Source organism: Silene latifolia, chromosome 4, assembly GCF_048544455.1.
Source record: "Silene latifolia isolate original U9 population chromosome 4, ASM4854445v1, whole genome shotgun sequence".
NCBI classification, from domain to species: Eukaryota; Viridiplantae; Streptophyta; class Magnoliopsida; order Caryophyllales; family Caryophyllaceae; genus Silene; species Silene latifolia.
In genome coordinates, this window is record NC_133529.1 from 12,172,165 (window position 1) to 12,192,441 (window position 20,277).

Consider the following 20,277-nt stretch of genomic DNA (forward strand, 5'->3'; position numbering starts at 1 on the left):
TAATACTTAAACGCATTAAATATTTCCTGAGACACCTGAATTTAAGCATTAATGAATTTTTCTGAATATTTTCCTTAGGGCATTTGAGACTAATTTGTCTCCTTAACTGAAAGGGTATTAACTAGAAATATTTACTTACTCCCACTGAATCTTGAGTATCTACTATCATCTACCCATTCATCTAAAACAAATAAGATGACAACAAAGCAGATTTGTAATCTTTATAACGGAAAACCTTACTTGAGCTTTTATTGGATGAATTCCCTTATTGCAGAAAATCTACTTTGAATCTATTGAATCAAAGTTCTAGTTACTGCACTGAATAGTTTCATCAATGTCTCCATTGGAAAACAAACCTTTAACATTCATCCAATATATAACCAAAAAACCGAATATGCCCAATAATCCTTATAGTCAATACCGACACGATGATCCTGATTGTCACATTACCTTTTACACCCTTTTTGGTAACAAATGAATATTTGAAACCAATATATTTCGCAACTTTAGGTAATGGAACAAAGTCCAAATATCATCATTCATCAAATAACTTATTTTCTTTATGACATCAATCCACTTATATGAGTTAGGACCTTCAATGGTTTGGCAAAAGGCGATTAAATCATCTTTATCATTCCATTATCTAACTCTTATTACAACTAATTAGTCCGTCACTACATTGTTGTCCATTTTTATCCATATAGGAAAACAATGTAATTAATGCAGTTGTATTTACCTTATTATGTGGATCTTCTAATGAGTTGGTTATTGAGATATTTGAGTTTGTTCAACCAAATTGATCTTATAATCGATCATGTACAAGGAGATTTAAGACAATGTCCATAACCTTTTCTCCCACTCAAACTCAATATCCTCAAATAACCCCATAATTTCCGTCTCAAACAACCTAATAGCGGGATCATGACTTTATTACCCTTAAGCCTTAAGTATTATCCAACAAAATAGTCATTGACTATCCTGAAGTCCAACTATTAACTTATGACTTTTAAACTTCAACCTTAATTAGTTGGACATACTAGATGTGTATATTATTTACACTATGATTAAATTGTCAATGCTATTGTTAGAACTTTATCCAAAGATAGCTGCAATCTTAAAAACTTATAACTAGAGTAATATGGAAAAGAGTATCAATAATCACACCCCTTACCAGGCCTTAGGATCTTGTTTGCATATATACTACACCATCCATATTAAGAATCCTCATATGGTGTAATATAATATCAAATACAAGATCAAACTCCTCTAGAAATTCTTTAGAATAACCTTGACATTGTGATCCTTAATAGTCATTTGCTAAAGTATTAACACTTATGAGCAAAATGACATAATTATTCCTTTACTGAGAAAAAATAACTCAGTCAAATATCACTGAAAACGTCAAGAACTTAAAACTTCTCACAAATGAGATTTAGATATCCATGCCTAAAATCCGTCTACAAATCAACACAATAATTTAAACCATTAATACTTAAGTATAAAATGGTTCACTTATCTATATATGTTAATAATAAGACACCTGAAATCATTTGATATCTAATCTCCCTTTAATTTGTCTTTATCCCCTTAAATATGAAAAACCGAAGTAAAGGGGCCAACAATTTCATTTTAACACAAAACTTTAATTTCCCTTTTAATGTGTCATACCGAAAAATTATAGTTTCATAATTCTTCTTTATATCCATTGAACTTTAGTGCAAGTTTACTTGAAAGAGATTCCAATCTAAACTATATAAAGTTATCAAAAATGATAGGTTCACCCTTATTTGAATTAGGAAAACACAAAATTAATTATTTCTCAATAGACAAGAAAACAAATTTGTCCATACGAAAAATAACCCTTTTCACCTAAAGGCGGTACCGAAAGTATTTTCCACATACAAATAAAAGAATAAGTCATTAATAATAACTAAATTAGTTGATTGTCTCAAATAACTTAGATGATGACATGCCCCAAATAGATGAATCTTTCATCATCAATTGGCTTGTAACATCTCAATTATACTTGCATCAATATACTTATGTGGGTGGAAAAACCAAATTCACCCACCAAACATGATTCGATATAAAAATTAACCTTAGACAAGCCGAATGAGAAGTTTAACTTTACCGACACGCCAAGCGTTAAAACTGGTACTAGATTTTCCTTATGTGTCCAAACTCTTAACAAACTAACGACTAAAAAGGTCTAACCTTATGTTTGTTGTTATTTCTTTGAGTTTGACTTTTACAGCTTCTTAATTAACTTAACTGAATTAACTGAAACAATGCCCTTAAATATTTCCCTAAATTCGAATAATCACTAAACTCATGCATTTTGAATGTAATACTTCTCAAAGTTACATACCTTAGTCCTTACGATAACTTTTACCTTATGAGAAGCAGAATTATACATTCTTAAAGCAAGGTAAGATCAAAGCAACCAGAGATAAAATTCACATTCTCTTACCATTCATTCAATAAATAATTTCATCCGAATTGAGAATGTAACTGAAATGACAGATATAATAACCATAAATGTCAAACTAAATGAACAAAACAACATCCTTATATTTTGAATAAATTCTAAAGATAGAGTGTCTTTGTGAAAGTAATATATAGTTGTTAGACATAAATATTAACTAGTTAAAGACATCACTCTTTAGTAATTGTAATCAAATATTGACGATAAGCTCACGTCGAACACTAAGCCTTCCTTTGGGCCGACTCAATATTCACATAAAAATCCGAATAATCGTCACATATTTATTACCCTACGTGTATATAATTCTGCCAAATAATGGCCTTCCTTTGGGCCGACCATTATTCGCATGAATTACACACACTAAACTAAAAATTTGAATTTATTCACCCTAACAAACTGTATGGGCATAATCCTTATGAGTGTCATAAACATAACGACACTCCCTTAACTTGATTTTCAGATTCAAATATTGGCATCCCCATCAACACAAGACACCTAGCACAACATTAAGTTTAGTCTTTGGACATAAAATTAACTTGTAAGTGGTCATCTTGGTGTAGTGATCAAGTATTAACAATAAATTCCTGTCAAACATTAAGCCTTCCTTTGGGCCGACTTAATATTCACATGGAAACCTTACAATTGTTACATACTTACCACCACAAGCATGACTGGATTTCGGCCAAATAATAGCCTTCCTTTGGGCCGACCAATATCCGCATGAAACTCAATCACACATTGTAGTCATAATATTCTAAATCATTCAACTTACACAATAGAGGTTACTTTGGCAACTTATTGTGTCGATCAAACAACCTAAAATATTAGACCCATTATTATAAATCCGATTGGCCAATTATTAAATCTGAAAATACAAGTTCTTAATTGACAAGTGACGTAACCTTTAGTGATAATATACAAAACTATATCAAAATAGTTCCTTAGTCGTATAAGTCTGTAAAAAAATAATAAACTATACAAGTATATATCCTCATTTTTCACTTGTCATACCTTAAAACTCACTTGTCAGATTATAACCACAATCATAATCTCGACAAATCACCAGAATGATTCAAAAGTCAATTATGTAAATAACACAAATGAACATTATTAGCCCAATCAGCCACTGATTAACTCAAGTTTGACCGTTTGAACCAAACACATGCAACTGAATTTAAGAACCTTAATATGCTGCCAATCCATATGCATGTCGATCACGGTAGCGATCGACTATCCAAAATATTGAATCCAAAACAATATAAAGCATTTTGTCTAATCAAATATACCCAAAATAAGCATCAAGAACCAAAAAAAACCCACAACATACTTGCCAAAGGGGAGCATTAGTTCATGTTTATGCTTCAATTTCGTACAGTTAGCCTTTGACTTAAATCAATGCAATACAGCCATGCATCCCATAGTATTCTAGCTGTAACAATATAGTTCATGCTAACCGAAAACAATAACCAAACATGTAATTAATCACATCTTATAAGAAACATGTTCATAACCTTAGACCTTAGTTACTTTAGAAAAGCCAAACCCCTTACTGTGTCAACCATGTGTCCAAATAGATGAAAAACATAATCATCAACACATCGTTCAGCATATTAAAGCATGACTTCAAAAGGTGCATGGCACCAACCGACTGAATTCCAAACCAATTTTATACAAACAATCAAATTGCATAAAATTGAAACTTGAAAACCAAAAAAAAAACATGAGTTGCATACTTGATTAAAAAACCAAACGCACAATCAAGCCGTATTACAATTATATTTACCCGAGTCCAATGACCAAATTAATTAGTGGTGCCTCACAAAATTTAATGCATTGAGGCATTACTTAATAAAAATAATACGCACTATCGCACAAACATGCCCATAAACCACACAAATCCCACACACAAGTAAATATGATGCACACCATTACAACATAATGGATTTTCGGTTATACAATCATCGCAAGAATGACGAATTAATATCACATGCAATCAAGAGTAGAATCAATGGTATATCGCATAAAGACAGCATACCGAATTCAGACAGAATTATGAGAAACACAAATTACATAATCCATATCAATCCCAAATAATTTAATATGAAGGTAATTCTGATACCACTTGTTAGATTTAATCCGGATTGAGACCATAAACTTCATACTAAATTACTCGGTATAAACTGTAGAGCGGAAGCGTACCTGATTACATGACGAAAGGTAGGGATGAACCTCCTGAAGGGACGGTCTTCAGGATTAAGTCTTCTAGTAGACACACATACCAATAGGGATCTCTCTACTGATGGGATGCGGGGAGATTAGGTTATTGTGTGCTACCAGGGACCATAACCCAGGTGACTTATATACAGTCTCCTTAATCTAATACGCCCATCATGCATTAGTAACCTAATGGGTATCTACACAATTAAGATATCCGACCCATACTTTATAAGACGTAAATAAGCCCATATTTAATACTCCCTCCGATCCAGACCAAAGGTAACATTGACTTTTTGGCACTATTCATGGTCGTAGGGAATCTTTGATATTATTCTTAATCTATAAGACAAAATATATTCATGTGAGATCTTGTTTGATTCGTCGTCATGAATGCTATAAGAATATCAAATTTTTATAATTTTTAATAATGTGTAACTAAAGATATTTACGTTGCAAAACTTGCCTCGACAAGTGTGAAAAAGTCAATGTTACCTTTGGTCTGGATCGGAGGGAGTATACTATAGTGGATCACTTTATATTTGAGCTAACCTTAACTGATAGCGCATAAATACAATTATTACCGAATTAATAATTTGTCCATATATAATATTGTATTAGGCCCATATTTCTTACAAATAAGAGTTAGTTCAAACGGTAAGAATTCTCTTATTTCAACCATGAGAATTGAGATTGAGGGTTTGATTCTTAACCACGATATAGTGCATTCATTTAAACCAAAAACAAATAGTATACGTTTGACCAACAGATTGACACAAGAATAAGAGGAAGTCTAGTTCATTTTATTACTGTAGCAATAAATTGTGTAGATCTGCAAATAAATAGAGAAAACACAAAAAAATCAAAATAATAGTTTTATTAATTGAATAATTTTGGGCACAATTTTCTACTTGTTCTACAAATTCCATCTCTGCACTTTGGATGAGTACATGGAATCGGAGGAGGGCCTTGATTTGACGACTTGTTATCCTTTGACGAATGTGATTGCTTGTCTTCAATTGACTGTGTTTGATGTCGGATCGAAGAGTTGCTCTCTATTCAAATCTAGATGACTATAGAAATGAATGTCTTTTCGATCTTATTCTCTTGCTTTTCTTAATTAGGAGAGATTTTTTTCGAGTGGTTTTTGTTGAAAAGTTTTGTTTGTAGTGTGTATTTGGTGTGATTATGTTGATTAGTCTCAAAATGAGGACTAATGGTTGTACTTATAAAAAATGAAAGGCTCGGTTTCCATTCTAAATGGATTTCGTAGTCTTCTCTTTGTAATGGACTTGGTAGTCTTTTTGTTGGACTTGGTAGTCTCTTTTTGTTGGTAATACATTTGACCCTAGTCTAATTAAAAATATACGTTAACCCATTTATAAACATTGTCAACATTTTGTCTTTCATCCATTTTAATAATGTGAAACATATTTTTATGTCTACGTACAATTACTCTTTTAATATCATACTAGTTTAGATCTCATGCAATTAAAGTATATATATATATATATATATATATATATATATATATATATATATATATATATATATATATATATATATATATATATAGTTTTGTTTTTAGTATATGACTTATATATAGATTTCAAATTGAAAGTTTATTATTTTTTTTCTGTTTATCATCCTTGTGTTTTGTTTCGGAAAAAAAATGCAAAATTAAATAAGAAAGTGAATAACGTCAAGAAATGAGTATTTTAATGAATTGTTTTACCATGAATCTAATAATATTATTTTTGATGATTTTTTTCACTGACTAAAAATAGTTTATTTTTTTTAATGTAAAGTTCATACACAATAAATGGAGTTTTATTTTTTTACTGAACTACTTATAAAATTTAAGTGAGCGACCCATTAATGTTTCATATTTCTCAACATTGTATTTTATTTTGAGAAAAAAATCGACAGTGAAAATATAAATTCAAATTCTCGAGTAATGTCATCACATTTGTATTTTAATTAAAACTTTTGTATATATAATTCATTTACTATTAATATGCCTTATGATTTGAATTTATTCAATGTTAAGGAGATTTTGAGTTGGAACAATTGAACAAAGCACTGTTAAGTAAATGGATTTGGAAAATTCAACATGATAAGGGTGGGGTCTGGGCTAAATGGAACCCTCTCTACAACTTAAAGAACAACACCATCTGGGATGCTCAATGCAAGAGCACATATTCAGAAAGTTGTAGTAGGAATGTTCTTAATGTCAAGGAGGACTTGATCCAAATTGCAGGTGTTCCGGGTGTAATTCCGGAGCAGGATTTGTGACCACGTAGGCTTGTAGAATGATGTCTTTGCTTGTCTCTTCCTTTCGCTCTTTCCTGTTTAAGATGAACAAACTGAGGGCTCGGCTTGGTACCGAGCGTACTCACTCCGACGCCCAAGTCAGTAAACTTAAAGAGATTAAGTTGTGTGTTACTTGGCAAAGTATATTGTAGAGAGATAAGGGAGTTTATACCAAATTAATAGTGAGTTTTAGGATGAATTGTGGATCGTTTTCTCAATGAGGATTGAGGAGTATTTATAGACTTTCACCTTTTGTCACGTAGTGGCCAAGTGGCTAGCAGGTGGAAAGACTGTTCTACCCTCGGCCGGGGGACCCATGGCAGGCCGGCTGGCCTGGTTGACTCCATGCCGAGGGGACTTGGATGTGAGTACGCGGATATGCCTCCCGGCTGGCTAGTTGCCTAGCCGAGACCCAGTGACAGCCGACAGTCGCGCGCGGTTAGAAATTTGTCTAATACGTTGACTTGCTGTGGATATCTTTGACCTTGCTCAATATGTTGACTCGGTCAGCGGGTGCAGAATATGCCCCATCAATTTGCCCCCAGCGTAGTCTATGCCGTGGTATGGACCTTCGATGAGTGTTGAGCGTATTCTGGGCAAGTCGAACTTCTTCCCCGGCTTCTTCTTCCTCGGCTTGGTTCTGTTCAAGCCGTACCGTATCCCCCCTCCACATGGATGTGTAATGGACATCAAGTGTGGAAAAGAAAATGACGTTGGCCGAGACCAAGGTTGAGAGTGCCGCGTGCTTTTGATTGCCCCCGGTCGGTGCTGCCAAGCTTGGTTGATCAGCTGGCCGGTGGCGAGTAGATACCAAGGAGCGTGTCGAAGAAGTTTGGTAACTGTATGTCGATTGACATTCCGTGGTTGCATGCTTGACACGTGGCTTGGCATTGATTGGTGGACGTTTCATGGGTTTTGCCCTGATTGGTCCGCCTCATGGGCTTTGCTCTATAAATAGAGCAGTGTGTCCCGTTTTTTGGCAATCAAACTTCATTTTCTCAAAAAAAAATTCCCCTCTCTTAGTTTTTCGAAGGAATTTCTCTCTAGTCTTCAAAGCGTTACTCGGCGTAGCACTTTTCCAAGGTAAACAAACAAATTTTTCCAACTTTTTAATTGTTAAGTTTTTGTTGCTACTATGTCTTCTGCGGATGCTCAACCCAGTACCTCTGCGCCGGGGGGCGAACCGTCGCGTCCTGATGAAGAGGAGGCACTGGTTGTCACCCCGATAGGGTTTGGGGGTCCCAAGCCGCTTTCTCCTGAAATTGATGAGCAATTTTTGGAGGGTTTTGATGATGAGGATGATGAGGCGACCCTTACGTCGTAAAGAGGCCGCATTTCGTGGCACGGCGACGCCTGTTCGATCGATCCCCGATCGTGCACGGACGAACAAGTTCGCTAGTTGCTCCGGTTCTGATCTTTTTGAAGACCATTACTCCTTCGGCAGGGGGTATAAAATTGTTATCCCTGAGGAGGGTCAGGCCGTCTGTTGCCCTCCCGAGGGTTGTATCGGACTCTGAATGAATACGTTGCTGCCATAATTAAAGCCATGAATGTCGCCGTGGCCCAACTGCATCCGTTGGCCATTAGGACGATTATTGGCTTTGTATGGTTGTGTCTTTTTAAAGGGGAGGCCCCAACGGTGAACCTCTTCCGCCGGCTTCACCATCTTCGGCAGACTACCCTAGGTGGCTGATATGCGACTTATTTACACCTCATTTCCCTCTTTCTTTTATGCATTCCGGCTAATATCGAGTCGGTTTCGTGCGCCTTTCCTTGCATTTTGTGCCCAATTCCCGTACTTGTTGTTTCGTGTGTCCTTTTCGCAGGAATCGAGTCGAGTATAGAGGAATTGGGGCAAGAAAGGCATTAAAAATGCCTTTACATGAAGAAATAGGAGATGAAGGAGCTGAGGATGATCCTCTGCCGGCAGGCCGGCAGCCGGCCCACCGGTAGGGGATGTGGCTATGAGGAGAAAAAAGAGGAAACCAGCTGAGAAGATGTTCTCTGCCGGCAGGCCGACAGCCGGTCCACCGGTAGGGAACACAAGTCCATACTTAGGCAATTTTTGAAGAAGTTTTGGGCAAAAGATGTGAGGACGCGCTGCCGGCACAGGCAGCCGGCAGCCGGGCAACCGGTAGAGGGCAACTCTTATGAAGAAATTGAAGAAAATTCCAAGATGAAGAATTCTCTGCCGGCAGGCCGGCAGCCGGCCCACCGGCAGGGGATTACACAACCTTTATTTTCTCTCAGTTTTTGAAGAACGCGCTGCCGGCACTGGAGGCCGGCAGCCGGCCCGCCAGCACAGGAACACGCAGCACGATTAATGGGCTTTTTCCTTCTTTCCTCCCTTAATCCAATGATAGCCTATAAATACCCCCTCCTAAAACCCTTTTTGCACACAACCCTAGATCTGAAAACTTTCCTTATTAATTGTAATCCTTTCTTAATCAAGCACTAATCTTTCCTTAATCTTTCCTTAATATTTAGTAAAACTAGTAATTGTTAGTTAGAATCAATAGTTTACTCTTGCTCTTTGAAGATTGTATTGGGGGATTTTGAAGGTTTTTCTTCATATTATTCAATCAAGCAATCTCCTTTACTTTTGTTGGTATAATCACCTCTCTTATTTACTTATTAATCATTTGTTTACAATTGTTTTGCCTTTCATAATTGCTATAATAATCATCATGTTTTCTCTTTATGTTATTTGTTCTTCTTCTCTTATTAGCATGATTATCTTTAGTATGAGTGAGTAGACTTCCTTCTAGGGTTTAGGGGGAGTCTATATGGTTTTTATGGGCATGATTGTATGATTATTTGGGTCTTTGGTGGATTGTTTATCTTTCTTGTTCATGCACACAAGGTGTTTGATTAACTGCACGAGTGAAAGTTTGTGCCTTTTTTCTTTATTGCTTAATTCCCCCATTGAACGAAAGTTTGTGGAGGTCTTGTTGTATGTTTAAGAGAAGTGTGATGCTTGATGAGAGTTAGTTGTCACCCTTAGGATACTCTCTTATCATTGACCCCTTGATTCATCATGTTTGCCCTTAAACCATTTAGATGACCCCGAAAGCCCTAGTTTTTAATTAATCATATTCATTTTCATCAACTTGTTTGTTCAATTGCTTTAGTGATTAAAACCAAAACCCCTACTTTTAGTATTGATTGAACTTGACTCTAAGTTGAACCTAGTAGCAACCCCCGCCGTCCTTGTGTTCGACCCCGACTTAATACTACGCTTTTTCGGGTTTTACAAATAGTTTTGATAGAGGGAAACCACGACAATTTCCTACCATCAAATGGCGCCGTTGCCGGGGATGGCGTTAGGTTATGCTTAGTTATATTTAGAGTCTTTGCTTTAATCTTGTCTCAATTGTTAGTTTGCTTTAGTAGTTGATTGTTGTTTGTAGAGTGTGTGTGATTTTTGCCTTTCCCTAGTGTGTAAAAACACTAGGAGACTTACGATTTGTCAAGTGTATGCCTAGAAGGAATCACCAAGCTCTTCTATTCAACTCCGACCCCGAAAGGCTTTTTAGAACCTTGAGGACTAGGACTCTTGAAAGAGTAAGGAATAATTCCATACAAGCAAACATTGATCAACCAAACTCACACATCCCACAAAATTTTGATACAACAACTACGATTCAACCAAATACCACAATTGAGACTTTAGTAGAGAACCCCTTTCATAACTTCCTCAATTATAATAGTCCACCTCAAACACCACCACATCAAGAACCAAACCACCCACCACAAATGGCTCTTAGAGATCATAACCGGCCTAACCATAATGATTCATGTAACCCTATCAATTTCGGCACCTTGGCCCCAAACAACTTTGAAATGCATCCCTCCCAAGTCGGGTTAATTGAGAAGGACTTGTTCGGGGGTCATATTGAAGAGGATGCCCATGCTCATCTCCGGAAGTTTAAGAGGAAAGTTTCACTAATGAAGAAGAATGGGGTGTCCGAAGACACCTTGAGAATGATGTTGTTCCCGTTTTCATTGACGGGCAAAGCGGACCGATGGTTGAACATCCACCCACCGGATACTTTCACTACTTGGGATGACTTAGCCAAAGCATTTATGGCCAAGTACTACCCTTCCTCCAAGACCGCGATGCTCCGCAATGAGATCCATACGTTCCAACAAGAGGATGGGGAGTCCTTGCGTGAGGCTTGGGACCGCTATCAAGACTTGATAGCGAGTTGCCCCCACCATGGAATACCGGAATGGTACATTACTCAAACATTCTTCCAAACTTTACTACCAAGAACTAAGGAGATGGTAAATGCCTCCGCGGGGGGAGGTTTTGACCACTTGAGTGATGAAGAGGGCACGACATTGATCAAGAAAATGGTAGACTCGGAGGCAAACTATGGTTCTAGAGGGAACATGTTACGAAGGAATGGGAAATTTCCTAAGGAAAACACCTCCAACTCCGAGACAAATGCCAAGCTCGACTTGCTCACAAAATAATTTGAGAAGTTTTCAAAGAATCAAGTGAACCAAGCCGCAACCTCATATGGGCCGCCCATGGAAGAAGTGGCTCAAGTCTCAAGTTGTGAACTTTGTGGAGGAAGTGGTCATACATATGACTTGTGTGGCAACAATTACAATGGTGCCTATGAAGAGAATGCTCAAGAGGTGAACGCTTTTCAAAGCTACAACAACAATCCTAGACCACCAAGGCCTCCTTACAACAACCCAAACACCTACAATCCAAATACCAATTTCTACCACCCCGGGTTAAAGAACCACCCCAACTTTAGTTACAAAAGCACCAATGTTCAAAACCCCCAACATCTCCAATCACAAACCCAAAACAATCCACCCGGTTTTGCTCAACCAAGGGAATTCTCCCAACCCAAGAAATAATTTCGGAAATCAAAACCAATGGTCAAGCAACAATCAACCCCAAAACTATGGCAACCAACAACAAGGGTACCAAGAGTTTGGTGGAAATCAAAGCAACCAAGGGTTTTACCAAGGGAATCAAGTAAATCAAGCAAATCAAGGATTTGGGCAAGGGTATGTTCAAGGGTCTCAAGAACAAGGTCAAGGATCAAACTTCAACAACTATGGTCCTAGAGCTAACTTCCAAGGGGGGCAAAACAACAACCAAGGTCCCAATGCTAGATATGACTATGGGTTCCCTTTACCCATAGCCAACCAACCTCATCAAGAACCCCAAGGTGAGCTCTCTCAAGTTGAGCTATTGAAGATGATAAAAAACATGCAACTTCAACATAGCCAAGAGATAGCTAATTTTGCAAAAGCTACTCAACAAGAACAAGCAAACTTGAGGGTTACATTGCTTAAGGACATGAGGGAAATGGAATCTAGGATGGCTTCTCATGCTATGGCTAACCCTCAAAGGCCGCCCGGCGGTTTGTTGGCTCAAGGACAAAGCTCCAAAGATGCCTCAAATAGCCACCATGCTCATGCGGTAGTGCTAAGGAGTGGTTTAGAGCTTGAGGACCCTTACAAAGACCTTGAGTTGGAAGTTGATGAAGATCCCAAGGGGAATGGGTTAGAAATGGATGATGAAGAGGAAAGCTCACCCATTGAGGCTTCGGGTAAAGCTAATGAAGACAAGAAAGGAAAGAAAGCTTGTGAAGATTTGACTAGAAGAGGAATTCAAGTGGACAAGGATGTTGATGGATATATGGAAGACCTCCCTTATACGGAGGAAGCTATTGAAGAAGTACCTTTGCAACATTCTAAAAAGGTAACAAAAAGTTCGGCTCCTCCAAAGGTAATTTCCAATTCCCAACTTGTTTCTAAAATTCCTTACCCTTCAAGAGCCATAAAGAGTAGGGAAAACCTCAAGTATGCCAAATTTTGTGATATGCTTGAGAAACTTGAGGTTACCCTACCCTTTACGGAGAAGATAATGAACATGCCAACCTACTCAAAATTTTTAAAAGATATTTTGACAAGGAAAAGAGTCTTGGGCGACCAAGAAATAGTGGCTATGGAAGAAGCATGTAGTGCTCATATCCTTAACAAATTGCCCACTAAACTTGGTGACCCGGGAAGCTTTTCCATTCCTTGTGTAGTTGGCGGTGTTCCTATATCAAGAGCTCTTTGTGACTTGGGAGCAAGTGTTAGTGTTATTCCTTTGAAAGTTGCAAAAAGGATTGGCATTCAAAACTTGGCTCCCACTACCATGACTCTCCAATTGGCGGATAGGTCCGTCAAACGCCCTATGGGGGTGCTTGAGGACGTGCCCGTCAAGGTTGGAAAGTTTTTGATTCCCACCGATTTTGTTGTCCTTGATATTCCGGAGGATAGCCATACCCCCATCATCCTAGGTAGGCCATTTTTGGCTACCGGAGGAGTACTCATTGATGTGAAGAATGGGCGGCTAACCTTCCAAATTGAGGGCAACAAAATCGAATTTAACTTGCCAAATTTGATGAAAGGTCCAAGTGTAGAAAGATTGAGCACAATTGAGGTAATTGATGAAGTAGTGCACGAAGTAGCCCGTGAAGAGGCGGAGATGGAAGAGGTTTTTCAAATCTCTTTGCATGATGAGGCAATAAAAGAGGATCACGAAGTTGATGAGGAACTATTGAAGAAAGTGGAGGGCTTTCTCCCTCCAAAGGTACAACTCAAACCCTTGCCTCCCTCACTCAAATATGCTTTCCTTGATGAGGGAGAGGCCTATCCGGTGATCGTTAATGCTAACCTAAGTGAGTCCCAAGAAAAGAAGCTTTTGGAAATCTTGAAAACTCATAGAGGAGCACTTGGGTATAGCATTGATGACATCAAGGGCTTAAGTCCGAGTTTGTGCATGCATAGAATAGTTTTGGAAGAGGGGAGCAAACCCAAGGTTGACGGTCTTAGGCGGATTAACCCAAAGATGGCCGAGGTGGTGAAAAATGAAGTGTTGAAACTCCTAGAGGCCGGTATTATATACCAAATTACCGATAGCAAATGGGTTAGTCCGGTCCACGTGGTATCCAAAAAGGGGGGGATACAAATGGTTGAACAAGAGGATGGCACCACCCTACCCACTAGACCCGTGACCGGGTGGCGAATGTGTATTGACTACCGCAAGCTCAATGCCGCCACCCTCAAGGACCACTTCCCAATTCCCTTCATTGACCAAATGCTAGAAAGGCTCGCGGGCCATGCATATTATTGCTTCTTAGACGGTTATTCCGGGTTTTTCCAAATTCCCATCCACCCGGATGACCAAGAGAAGACGACCTTCACTTGTCCAGTAGGGGTCTATGCCTACCGTAGGATGCCATTCGGGCTTTGTAATGCGCCCGACACCTTTCAAAGGTGCATGATGGCAATATTTTCCGATTTCCTTGAAAAAAGCATGGAAGTCTTCATGGACGACTTTAGTGTCCATGGAGACTCGTTTGAGCTTGGTCTTGAGAACTTGGCTTGTGTGTTGAAACGGTGTGAGGAGCATAACCTCGTCCTTAATTGGGAAAAGTGTCATTTCATGGTTGAAGAAGGGGTTGTCCTCGGTCACATCATTTCTAGGAGGGGTATTGAGGTCGATGGGGCCAAAGTTGCGGTCATAGAGAACTTGTCACCCCCTTCTAATGTTAAGGGAGTGAGAAGTTTTCTAGGCCATGCCGGGTTTTATCGGCGTTTTATCACGGATTTTTCAAAAATAGCAAAGCCCCTAACCTCATTACTCCTTAAGGATTCCCCCTTTGTGTTTGATGATTCTTGTCTTGAAGCTTTTAATAGGTTGAAGAGAGCATTGGTCACGGCACCGATAATCCGGTCTCCGGATTGGAATCTTCCCTTTGAGATAATGTGTGATGCTTCGGACTTCGCGGTTGGTGCGGTACTTGGGTAAGTTGTGGATAAGAAGCATCATGTGATATATTACACAAGCAAGACTCTTGATCAAACACAATGTGGATATGCTACAACCGAAAAGGAGATGTTGGCAATTGTTCATGCCGTGGAGAAATTTCGACAATACCTTGTTGGGTCTAAGGTGGTGGTTTACTCCGATCACACCGCCTTGAGACAATTGATGGTGAAGAAAGATGCAAAGCCCCGACTCTTGAGATGGGTCCTACTTCTCCAAGAATTTGATTTAGAGATTAAGGATAAGGCCGGGTCGGAAAATGTTGTAGCCGACCACTTATCTAGATTAACCGTTCAAGACCATGGGATACAAGACAAGAGTGGACCCATCAATGAGTGGTTGCGGGATGATGGACTCATGGAAGTTACCGTCAAAACCCCTTGGTTTGCGGATCTTGCCAACTACATTGTGAGTGGTTTCTTACCGGATGAAATGGAACCAAGAGAAAGGCGGAAGTTGAGAAATGATGCTAGGAGATACTTTTGGAATGACCCACATTTGTTTCGCAAGTGTGGGGATGGAATGTTCCGGAGATGTGTTTCAAGAGAGGAGGGCTTAGAGATTGTTGACCGGGTTCACAATTCCGCCTATGGGGGACACTTGGCCACCTCTAGAACAATTGCCAAGATCCTCCAAGGTGGGTTTTATTGGCCCTCCATGTTCAAAGACATTAATTACTTGGTTAAATCTTGTGATGCTTGCCAAAGGGTTGGGAACATTGGGAAGAGAAGTGAGATGCCCTTGACTAACATATTGGAGATTGAGCTTTTTGATTGTTGGGGCATAGACTTCATGGGACCCTTTCCCAACTCTTGTGGAAATGAATACATCTTGGTTGCGGTGGACTATGTATCCAAATGGATTGAAGCGGTTGCCTCCCCCACCAATGATAGCAAGGTTGTGATGAAGCTTTTCAAAGGTACGATTTTCCCAAGGTTCGGAACCCCAAGAGTAGTCATAAGTGATGGCGGATCTCATTTCCGCAAGAGTACCTTCAAAGCTTTACTTGAATCACATGGAGTGCGGCACAAAACCGCACTTGCCTACCACCCTCAAACTAGTGGGCAAGTGGAGGTTTCTAACCGCCAAATTAAAGCCATTTTGGAGAAAGTCACCAACAAGAGCCGGAAAGATTGGTCCCAAAAGCTCCCGGATGTCTTGTGGGCATTGAGAACCGCCTTCAAGACACCCCTTGGCACCACCCCGTATAAGCTTGTGTACGGGAAAGCTTGCCATTTGCCGGTGGAGTTGGAACACAAAGCTTGGTGGGCTCTTAAAGAGATGAATTTTGACTTTGATGCCGCCGGAGAAGTGCGTTTTCTCCAAATGAATGAGCTCGAGGAATTGAGATTGGAGGCTTATGAGAGCTCCAAAATTTACAAGGACCAAACGAAAAAATGGCATGATGGGAAAATCATGAAGAAAGAGATAAGTGTTGGGGACCTTGTTCTCCTTTTTAACTCCAAGATCAAGGTGTTTAAGGCAAGCTCAAATCAAGATGGTCGGGACCCTTTAAAGTGATGAAAATATTTCCTTATGGTGCTTTCGAGCTTTGGAGTGAAGAAGGAGGAACGTTTAAGGTCAATGGTCAAAGAATCAAGCGCTACTATGACGGTGATAACAAAGGTCCCATTGAAGTGCTCTATCTCGGGGAACCCCTCCCCGAGGAGAGGGCAAGTTGAAACTCTTGAAAATGAATTGGTTTGGTGGTGTTCCACAAGAACCACCATTTGTAAATAGCATGCATGTAGATAGAATTTGAGATAGTTTGGATTGAACATTCTTGACGAAGTTGAATTTGGAGGTGGGACCCCTAGCCTCGCCCAAGATCCCGACACGAGCCGTCGGTTTGAAAGTTGAAAACTCCAAAAATGGGCAAGATTAGGACTTGGAAGTTTATTGTTGAGTATTTGAGGAAAAACGACTTGAAATTGACGTGGTGTAACTCTCTGCCGGTGGACCGGCAGCCGGTGCCCTCCACCGGTAGCGCGTTGAAAATTTTTGTGAAAAATTTGAAGGAATTAAGCTGAGGAGAATTCCCTACCGGCAGGCCGGCAGCCGGCCCACCGGCAGGGAGATCCATGCCTTATGAAAATCAACAAAATTTGAAAGAGGAGAATTCTCTACCGGCAGGCCGGCAGCCGGCCCACCGGCAGAGGAACGCATGCTTAGCAAAAAGAAATGAAGGGAGCATTGAGAGTAGGAGTCCCTACCGGCAGGGCAGCCCGTGCCCACCGGTAGAGGATCGCGTATTCGAAGACAAGGGAGGAATTGCGGCAGAGAGAAGATCCCTGCCCGGAGGCGGCCGCAGCTGCCCACCGGTAGGGGGAGTGCTGAAAGACTGAAAAGGGTATAGGGGAACTCTCTGCCGGTGGACCGGCAGCCGGTGCCCTCCACCGACAGCGCGTTGAATTTATTTTTGCAGCAAATTGGTTTTTGAGAAAAATTGAGGCAAATCCCCTGCCGGCAGGCCGGCTGCCGGTTCGCCAGCCGGCAGGGACTCTTTATAACGCACAAATCATCCCCCGTGAAACCCCATTTCTCAACTTACTTTCTTTATCCTTCTTCACTCATCTCCCTCCTTCCTCACCTCCATTACCATTACAAGGTCGGAAATGGCGGAAGCACAACGACTTTTGGTCGAGGCGGCGGCGAGTGACACTAACCCGGATCCCGACTTCCCGGATGTTGAGTTCGTCACGCAAGAGCAAAAAGGTAAATTTATCTTGTTCAAAAATCGCCCCTTAACCCCGACTAAGTTCATTTGTAGACCGGCTATGAGAAATATGGGATTAGACAGCGAAACCTTTGAATTGTTTAAGGGTGTTGGTATGAAAGGCTTGTATGATTTGCATGAGGAAACTTATCCCCGCCTCACATGGGAATTCCTTAGTAGTTTCGGTCTTGATAAGCACCGACAAACCCGTATGGTCGAGCAAATACACTTCCGGCTGATGAACCGTGATCATTCCTTGTCCCTAGGAAGACTTTGCCGAATTTTCGGCCTCAACAATCCCCCAAAATTTAAAGCACCCGAGACCGCTCACTTTTCTAGGGTGTAGAAAGCCATTTCGGGATTGGATGACCAAACCGGCGTGAAAAGGCCGGAGATTGCGTGCCACAATGCCCCCATTCGCATTTGGCATCGATTTGTGGGAGGTTCTATTTTTGCAACCCATGAGCCATGGGTTTTTCGGGTTACCGAATTGGAGATTCTGGGGTCTTACCTTCTCACCACCCCGGCCCCCTATGAAATCAATGTGGGTCACCATTTGGCCCTCCACTTGCAATCACTTTCTAAATCACCGGGGCAAAAAGTCCCTCTTCATGTGGGTGGGATAATAACCCGAATTGCTAAGAGCCTTGACCGCCCGGTGAACTTGAACAACTTGAGGTGGATCCGGGGGGAGACCTACATCACCAAACAATGGTTAACGAAAAACCTAGAGTGGATCATGGTCAATCCTTTTGATGGAATCGAGTATTGGCAAGTGCAAAAGAAGAATTCCGTCCCAATTCCCAATGCCTCCAAATTCAAAATCAAGCCCGGTGAGGAATCCTACCTCCTTGAGATTAAGGAGGAGCCCGATGAGACCCGACCTCCCCCGACCAACCTCGTCACCTATGGTCGTGACAACCGGAGGGAAACTCCATCCACTCTCCACTACTCCTTGCCCTCCCTCCGACCGCCTTCCACCTTCCAACCTCAACCTTGGGGGGGTAATTTTGGTGAAGGCTCCTCAAGCAACGTCCCTCCTCCCCCGCCTCCTATGCATGCCGATTTGGTAACCTTCATGAGTGACATACGGTTGGGTTTGCAAACCGCCGCTAGTGAGAGGCGGGGCATTGAACAAAGGTTGGATCGGATATACTATGACACCTCCGTGGGTCAATTTCCGATTTATGACGATTATATGAGGAGGAACTACGATCACCCCTCCCATCTCCACCCCTATTACTACCTTGAGCCGGATGGTGGATACCACAAGGATGCGCGGTTTGTCTACGCCGACATCAATATCCGGCCGGATTACTTTGCCGCCCCGGTTTTTCCCCCTCCCGCTTCTCAAGAGGAGGGGCATGATGCTCAATGGTTCGGGGGTACACCCTCCATTTTCTCCAACCCCGAGGTTGGGAGTGCCTCCGGGGCGGCCTCCGGCGGCTTCATTGCGTCCGGCGGGGATTTCGGCGACTCCACCGTTCCCATGAACACCGACGACTTCCTTAGAGTGTCCGCGTTTGGAGCGGTGGACGGAAATGATAATGATGATGATGATGACGGGGACAATGAGTCCTAAGAGGCCTCAAGTCGGCCTATCTTTGCTCCCTTCCCAATCCAAATGTCAAGTATGTTCCCCAACAATCCAAACTTCTCATTCATATTTAAATTTTGTATGCATTTAGTTAGAAATTCATATAATTTCATTCATATAGGATTGCATTAGATTTCTATTTGTAATATATTGTCACATTTAGTAATTGCATTCACTTAGCATAACTTGCATTGTCATTTAAATTTTGCATATAGAATAGAGCATGCATTGCATTTTCAAAATAAAAACCAACTAAAAATTGAAAAAATGATTAAAACCACCAAAAACATGTTATTTTCTTTCACTAAATTGCCCTCCCATGTCCATAAATAAGTGTGGGGAGGGCCTAAAAAAAAAAACCAAAAACATGCATTTTAATTTCCAAAAATCAAAAATACCAAAAATATGTTATTTTTATTTCCAAAAATTCAAAAACCACCAAAAATATGTTGTTTATTTTTCCTATTCTCTCCCTATACTTTGTTCCATTGAGGACAATGTAAATTTCAAGTGTGGGGAGGGAAATATCCACTTTGTGAATATTTGTTTGCACCTTTAAATTTGATAAAAATTCAAAAAAAAAAATGCCTAAAAATTGAAAAATTTCAAAAATTCCAAAAATATTGCATTGTATATATATGTTTGTCTAACAAGTGGCGCAGGCACATACGGGACATTTGAGGCATTAGGAGACTAGAAGACCGCTCGGTTTGATCTTTCCTATCTCTTTCTCCTTTACTATTCTTTTCCTTTATATTGTTGGATATATGGAGGAGGATGGGCTATGTTGATGAGGATGTTCCATTTTGGAACTTGGTGTGTGTTGCTTACGTGCTGCTAGGTTTAGATAATTGTTGCATGTTTATTTATGTTGCTAGTACTTAGAAATGCATTTCGTATCTTGTGAATATGTGTTTGTTGCTTTATTTACATTTTGCATCGAGTTTGTATATAAATTTTTGAACAAAATTTGGTCTAGGAAGGGAGTATGATACCCTCTATGATGATATTGTCTAAGCTGTGTCTTTCCCCTCTTAGTGGCTTGCACCTAGTGACCTCCTTGTTAGGGTGTTTGCTTGCAAATACCCGGGAAATGAGGCTAG

At 40.4% G+C, this 20,277-nt stretch overlaps 1 non-coding gene across 1 annotated transcript; it reads right to left on the minus strand.

Moving 5' to 3' along the window:
- Positions 1-11,131: 11,131 nt before the first annotated feature.
- LOC141654560 (small nucleolar RNA R71) lies at positions 11,132-11,238 on the minus strand. The gene has a single exon (XR_012548116.1). It is a non-coding gene; the product is annotated as a small nucleolar RNA R71 (small nucleolar RNA).
- Between the last annotated feature and the right edge of the window lie 9,039 nt (positions 11,239-20,277).